The 7,794-nt window shown below is 41.3% G+C and overlaps 1 long non-coding RNA gene across 1 annotated transcript in view; it reads right to left on the bottom strand.

The window, feature by feature from the left end:
• Positions 1 to 7,065, bottom strand: part of LOC309662831 — a 28,322-nt gene extending 21,257 nt beyond the window's left edge. The window contains exon 1 of the long non-coding RNA XR_014265004.1: positions 305 to 7,065. This is a non-coding gene — a long non-coding RNA (uncharacterized lncRNA). The remainder of the gene's footprint in view (positions 1 to 304) is intronic.
• Between the last annotated feature and the right edge of the window lie 729 nt (positions 7,066 to 7,794).

Here is a 7,794-nt window from a genome sequence, read left to right as displayed (position 1 = left end):
TTTTTTTGAAATTCACGTTCTTTTATTTATTTATTTATGACTGTGTTGAGTCTTCGTTTCTGTGTGAGGGCTTTCTCTAGTTGCGGCAAGTGGGGACCACTCTTCATCGCGGTGCGCGGGCCTCTCACCATCGCGGCCTCTCTTGTTGCGGAGCACAGGCTCCAGACGCGCAGGCTCAGTAATTGTGGCTCACGGGCCCAGTTGCTCCGTGGCATGTGGGATCTTCCCAGACCAGGGCTCGAACCCGTGTCCCCTGCATTGGCAGGCAGATTCTCAACCACTGCGCCACCAGGGAAGCCCAAGCCTGTACTTTTAACTGTTTTGCCATACAGATTCAGAGAAGTTAAATAACTTGATGAGGTCACAGAATTGGCAAGTGCAGATCTGTCTGGCCCCAAAACTCATCTCTTTTCCATATTTACCGCAAGCCATCTATTTTACTCTGGTGGGCCATCAGGAGAGTGAAAAATATAAACCTCACTGTTCAACCTGAAAATTCCTGATAGAGGTTTATTAAGATATCTAAATAAAGTACATCAAGTGTCTTTTAAACACAGGACAACAATGAGCGCTTGAAGGACAGCAAATGAACCAAGATGACAGATAATCAGAACTAGAGCTATTAATAAACATATGCTATAGAGCCTGCTTGCTTTCTGAAGTGGGAATAAAGAACCAGTAAGGTACAGGTTGTGAAATGCTATTAAGAAATCAGTATTAAAGTTTGCAATCTTGAACAGAACACTAAGTACTAAGTTTATTTAGTTTTTCTTACTAATCTCCTAGATTCCTAGCCCCACTCTAGCCAGTCAGTAGGTTATTATCAGTCCCTTCCACTCACATCTGGCTCTGGGATGGGGTGAGGCCCAGAGTAAGCCCAGGTCTTAAGGTTCCACTGAGCTCGCCCAAGGTCTAAGAGAACACAGTCCAGTGCCTGCCTTGACTCACCCCATTTCTTTTCTTTCTTTGTCAACTCTTTCTTCACTGTGGATTATCCTAAAGCTGAGTTAATTGAGGCCTGAATAAGGAAGGTCATATTATAATTATAAATTCAGGACATGTTTTCAATTCAACCCGAGCTCCTTTTCATGTTGCTCACAGAGAATACCCTCATGGAGAGGGTATCAATGGAATTGCAGTTTGATAACCAAACAGAAGCACAATTGAAGCTGTGGTGACTAATACACAGCCACTCAAAGATAATCCACTGTGGTTTGAATCCATCACATACATACACACACACACACACACACACACACACACACACACACACACGGAGAAAAGATTGGGTTCCAGCAGCTGGAGTAATTTTAGCTCTATCTAATGGTGTATGTTTGAATTACTGAAGTTAGAAAACTCATGGTTGGAACTTGGGCCCCACTGGGAGCTGCCATCTGTCCCCCTCCTTTGCCTCTGGAAGCTTCCTCACTGGCATGCAGCAAATCCCTATTTCTAAGAGCTCCCTCTTCACCCTGCCCGGGAACCCCAAAAATAACCTCTGCTGATACTTTCCCTTGACACACACACACACACACACACACACACAGGTGCAGGAATAACTCCAGCCTCTGCTTTTGTCCTCCACTTTGAACTTTTTCCGGGCTTTTGGCGCCTCCCCACTGGTCTTTCTATAGCTGCACATCTGAATTCTTTCTGTCTACAACAAGGTTAACAGATGCCTATTGTTCGAATACCAGATTGCATTTAATTTTAAAAATGTAATTGAACACTTTATTTTGAGGTAGATTCACATGCTGTGGTAACAAATAATACAGGTAGATACCATGAGCTCTTTGCCCAGTTTTCCCCAATGGTAATATCTTGCAAAACTATGGTACAATATCAGAGTCAGGATATTGACATTGGTCTAATCCCCAGATCTTATTCATGTCTCCTTCATCGTGTGTGTGTGTGTGTGTGTGTGTGTGTGTGTGTGTGTGTGTTCTTTGCTATTTTATCACATGTGGAGGTTTGTTTATCAATCACTACCTCTTGTGTTGCCCCCCACATCTAACCCCACACATCTTCTTCTTGCTCCCTCCTCCACCCCCCAGCCCTAACCCCTGGCAACCTGTTCTCTATTGCTATATTTTTGTTGTTTTAAGAATATTATATAAATGAATCATAACCTATGTAACCTTGTGGGACTGGCTTTTTTGACTCAGCCTAATTCCCTTGAGATCCAGCCAAATTTTTGCATATATTAATAAGTTGTTCCTTTTTATGCTGGGTTGTATTCCAAGGTATGGATGTACCATAGTTAATTTAACCATTTACCCACTGAAGGACATCTGGGTTGTTTTCAGTTTGAAGCTATTATGAGTAAAGCTGCTATGAATGCTCATATACAGGTTTTTCTGTAAAGAAAAAACATAAGTTTTTATTCTCTGGGATAATTGCCCAAGAGTGCAGTTGCTGGGTCATGTGGTAGTTGCGTGTTTAGTTTTATAAGAAACTACCAAAATGTTCTCCACCAGCAATGTATGAGTGATTCCGTTTCTGTACATCTTGGCCAGCAATTGATATTGTCACTACAGTACTTCTTATGTTAGTCGTTCTGATGGGTGTGTAGTAAAATCTCATTGTGGTAATTTAAGTTTTTAAATCTATCTTTATATTTCAACTTTTAATTGTAAACTGATTTGTGCAGCTTTCGTGTATTGTTTTTTTCCTAATACATTATTTTATTTTTTTCTAATACATTATTTTATTTTTTTACTTCTTTTTTTAAGTTGAACTATAGTTGCTGTACAGTATTTTGTAAGTTACAGGTATACAATACAGTGATTTGCAATTTTTAAAGGTTATACTCCACTTATAGTTATAGAATATTGGCTATATTCCATGTTGTACAGTATATCCTTGTAGCTTATTTATTTTATACATAGTAGTTTGTACCTCTTAATCCCCTACCCCTACCTTGCCCCTCCCTGCTTCCTTCTCCCTACTGGTAACCACTAGTTTGTTCTCTATATCTGTGAGTCTGCTTCTTTTTTGTTATATTCACTAGTTTGTTGTAGTGTTTTAGATTCCACATATAAGTGATGTCATACTGTATTTGTCTTTCTCTGTCTTGTGTATTATTTGTCAGAAGCTTCTTTACTATTAAACAACTGTGTGGAGTGTTGGAAAAATTCAAATTTTCCACCAAATTTCTGCTAGTATTCACGTAATTCCATTTCACTTGTCAATCCACACTTTTTTCAGTATGCTTAGAATTCTATCACTGTCTGCTTTTGATAGATGACTTGATGTACAATGTTGAAAAATCTTCAGTAATTGTCAACTCAAAAGTTAACGTGACATATACTGCATAAATAATGTAGTTAATGGGCTATTCTCACCTTCATGGGCCTATTATAAAGGGAATTGCTTTGTCCAAGTACCAATTATGTTTCTATATTCATAAAATATTTTTCTAATCAAAAAATTAAACTATGAGAAATAGACATCTGACTATATCTCTTCCAGCCCTTCGAGAATGAGAATTCATTCAGCCTCTCCGCCCAGTTCTGATCTGTAAGCTTCCACCTCGATTCCTCAATTCCATGTAGCCCAGGTCCCACCGCAGCTTTCCGGCCATCATACTAGTCCCTGGGGAAAAATGAGAGGTAAGAGGGGAAACTCCGTGTCCAAGTTTTTATTTGTCTGGGAGGGAAATCGATGTTTTTAGCAGACAACTTGAATGTTTACTTTGAAAAAAGTAGAGATCCAGTTGCTTGGATACAGCCAGAAATGCATATCATTGAATCTGCAGACGACCTGTAGTCATTTTGTCCTTATTTGAGTGTCTAATGTGTTAAGGGGGAAAATGAGACAGCTCTAACAAATAACTCATACCTGCTTGGGCTTTCCCTGTTGGTCCTCTGGGTGTGTGTGCATGCATCACACACCCACACATAAGTGTGTAATGAATGGCTTAGTATAAAACCCTGCAACAAACATCAATTCTGTAGATCACCAGGGAGGCCTAATTGGGCTCACTAGCAAAGCAACTTCTATAAAGACTATATATAGTAGGCACATGCCTCCGTAGGCAGTGCAGCTATTTATTTTTTTAATAGGGGATTCTCATGTTACAAGGGCATCACAGATTACTGAATAATTTATTTAATGGTAGATTATATGGGCTTCACTCTTTGCCAATGAGCTCATACCCAAATGTCTAAAGGAGATAAGGTGAGCAAAAGCTAGAGCTCAGGCTTGGGTGAGCTGGTTTTTTTCTTTTTAAGATATGCATAACTATTAGAGCCATATATATGTATTTTACTTAATAATATCTCAGCTGCATTGTCATATACATAATCGAGGCACCACTTCATTACTGACATTTAGCTAACTCGTAGCAATGCATACAGCATATGGCACTGAGAGATACAGAATAGACTAATAAATGACCTTGTCTATAGTTGGTGATTCTAACAAAGGACTGTGATATATAAGGGTATGTTTGTTCTCTGTGAAAATATAGGGAAACAGAGGGAGCAAAATTCAATGAAAGGATGTTAGATTTGGAAAATGGAGACAAGAAAAAAAGATCTGGATAGGTATCTTTCTGTGAATCTCTATTGTTATCTTTTCAATGATTTGAAATACAAAAAATAATCACTTCCAAGATTATAGAACTTAAGACATTTTGCCTTGAACTGTATATAGTCCTCAGGTAAGCAGAGGTACCTTGGAACATGGACATACTTTTGTATCAAGCAAAATTTTGATGAAGATAAAATTTATTTTAAAAAATTTTAAATTTGACAATAAAGAAGGCAAAAGATTTGAAGAGGCACATCATGTAGAAGGAAATTCACATCGCCAATAACTGCGGCAAGAGGTGCCTTAATTTTTTTAGTAATCAGGGAAATGCAGATTAAACCCATAACGAGATATCCCTATACACCCATCTGACAGTTAAAATTTTAAAGTTTGACAATAATAAGTGCTAATGAGGACAGAGCATAATGGGAACTACCGATATTGAGACTTTCAACTGAAGCAATGATTTTGGAAAATAGTCACCATTGTCTACTGAGGTTGAAGATTCACACGACCTGTTTACAAGTGAAGAAATGCCACTGTGGGAAAATGCCCTGGAGGTAGATGTATATATGTATCCTGTGCACCAGAGTATATACAAGAATGTCTAGAGAAACATCGTTCCTAATAGCCCCAACCTGGAGACCACCCAAATGTCTGCCCGACATAGAAAGTATAAGTGAGAACTTGAGCCACTTGCAATAGCAGGGATGAATTTCACAGACAGAATGTTGAGCAAAAGAAGCAAGACGCATTTGGTAGAAAGCTCATAAACAAACAGGCAAAACTCAGCCTGTTGTTTAGGGATGCATAGAGAGAGGCTAAAACTATAAAGAAAAGCAAGGAAATCATTATAAGAAAGGTTAGGATGGCGGTTACTTTTAGAGGAAAGGAAAGATTGTGATAGCAAAGAATACTCGAGACTTCTGGGCACTGGAAACGTTGTATTTCTTGACTTGGCTGTGGTTTCATGGGTTTTTACTTTACAGTTATTCACTAAACTGGATATTAATTTTTAATGCACTTTTGTGTATGTATGTTGTATTTCACACACACCTGCACATGCGTACACAAACTATTAAATACGAAAAGATTGAGATTTGAAAAAAGAAACTCCCTAGTTCAATCTAGTTCCTTTAAAAAATGAACATGTTCATTTGCATGAACATTTAAAACAATAAGCGAAATCTTATGTGTAGTTTCACATGAGAATTCTACAATGTAGTGCTGGAAAGACGGCCCGAGGAGAGGAAGAGCCCTTTTCCAGCAATCCCTGACCCTCAGCAGCCGTTTCCCTGGGCAATTCTTTGGGCCTCGATCCTCATCTGTAAAGAGGGTCAGACCCAGTTAGAACTCCTCGAAAGTCTCTGGTGTATTCTTGGGATTTCTCTGTGGGAAATTTAATTTTTTTTAAATAAGAAATTCTTACCGTTTTGATGAGAATCTAAAGAACATGCATGTCACCTGGGTCCTCTGTGTGTCCACTTTAGAGCTGACAGTGCCAGGATCACTCTGTGATTCTGATTACGTTGGGGTCCTGATGTGCTGTTTCAATTATCTCAGGCCACTAAGGTGAAAGCACAGGTGACCCTCACGAGTAGAGTCTGCGTTTGCCAAGTGACCTCACGCAAGGCTCACAACCAGAGTTTTCACAGGAGTTTGAAGAGACCATGTTGTATGAGATGTGAGTTAGGGGGCGATGCCTAACCCCAAAAGTGACTCGGCACCCAGTGACAAAGTGAGGGGCAATTTACTCTGCAAAATCACGCCATCTGTCTTGTTAAAGTAATGCTGTTAACTTAAGATTTATTGGTTTGCTGCTTGGTTGTCAAAATCGTGACGCTGTTTTGATTTTATAGTTGTAGAAGTTACAAGCCTGTGGGATGCATGCCCAGTTTCATGCTTGTACATATTTAACTAACGATCTTATAAAAGTCATTTACATCAACACTGGAAATCCTCAAACATTTTTTTTTCTTGAGAAAGCACCACATGTCATTGGAATTTGAGCCACGCTGAGCCCTGTGACCTTCACTGACCCTCCTGTGATTCTGTTTCCATTTTGGAAGTCAAGCCCTTTCCAAAGCAAGTGGGAGGGTGTGTCCCTGGTGCAGCCTGGAAGCCCAACACCCTCGTCTCTAGTCGTGACTCTCTACTGCAGGTGATTTTGCCTCCAGGGGACATTTGACAGTGCCAGGAGACCTTTTTGGTTGTCACAGCTAGAGGCAGGGCCTAGTCAGCAGAGGCCAGGGATGGGGCTAAACATCCTACACTGCACAGGACGGCCCTCCATAACAAAGAACTCTCCAGGCCATAACGCCAGTGGTGCCCGGGGTGAGAACCCCTGGTTCTGCTCTCTAGAGCTTTTACTGCTCTGTGTTTGTTCCCAGTTTATCAGGATAAGGCAGTAGTTTTCTTTAATAACTTACCTTTCCTGGCAACTGTTTCCTTCCACACAGGAGAAAAAGATAAGCAAGCAAAACAGTGCCTCAGGTGTGAGGTCAGTTGCATGACTGGCTTGATGTAAGAGTGGGGTTTAGGGCTTCCCTGGTGGCGCAGTGGTTGAGAATCTACCTGCCAATGCAGGGGACATGGGTTCGAGCCCTGGTCTGGGAAGATCCCACATGCTGCGGAGCAACTGGGCCCGTGAGCCACAACTACTGAGCCTGCGCGTCTGGAGCCTGTGCTCCGCAACAAGAGAGGCCGCGATAGTGAGAGGCCCGCGCACCGCGATGAAGAGTGGCCCCCGCTTGCCGCAACTAGAGAAAGCCCTCGCATAGAAACGAAGACCCAACACAGCCAAAAATAAATAAATAAATTAAAAAAAAAAAAAAAAAGAGTGGGGTTTGGAGGGGGTCAGCCTTTCTACTGTTGTTGAGGCAACCTTATTCCTGGTCCTCCTCTACCGGGTCCTGGTCCACCACCTACATAGAGTGACCTTGCTTTGCGGGGACCTGATCCCTGATGTTTGTAGCTGGTCTCTAAAGGGACTGTGCTCCAGAGTGATTCCCAGGGGAGCCAACATCTCTTCCAGAATAAACCACCGGAAATAATATTTGAGAGCTTCCAACAGATCTGAGGAATCTGGATCAGTCTCCAAGGTTGATCTCAGGGTCCCCGTAGTTGTGTTTGTCTACGTGCCTGTAACGGCTGCTGGGGGACGTCTGCCCCGTGGCTCTCTATCCCCGCGTAATTCTTATATTTGTTCATGCAGAATCTGCTGGCTGTTCCTGGGTCCTATCTCACCTCCCCCCCTCAGAT

The sequence above is a fragment of the Balaenoptera physalus genome, assembly GCF_965194825.1.
Source record: "Balaenoptera physalus genome assembly, chromosome: 1".
Taxonomy (NCBI): domain Eukaryota; kingdom Metazoa; phylum Chordata; class Mammalia; order Artiodactyla; family Balaenopteridae; genus Balaenoptera; species Balaenoptera physalus.
The sequence above is the reverse complement of the archived record's forward strand: the minus strand, read 5'-3'. Positions and strand labels throughout refer to the sequence as shown.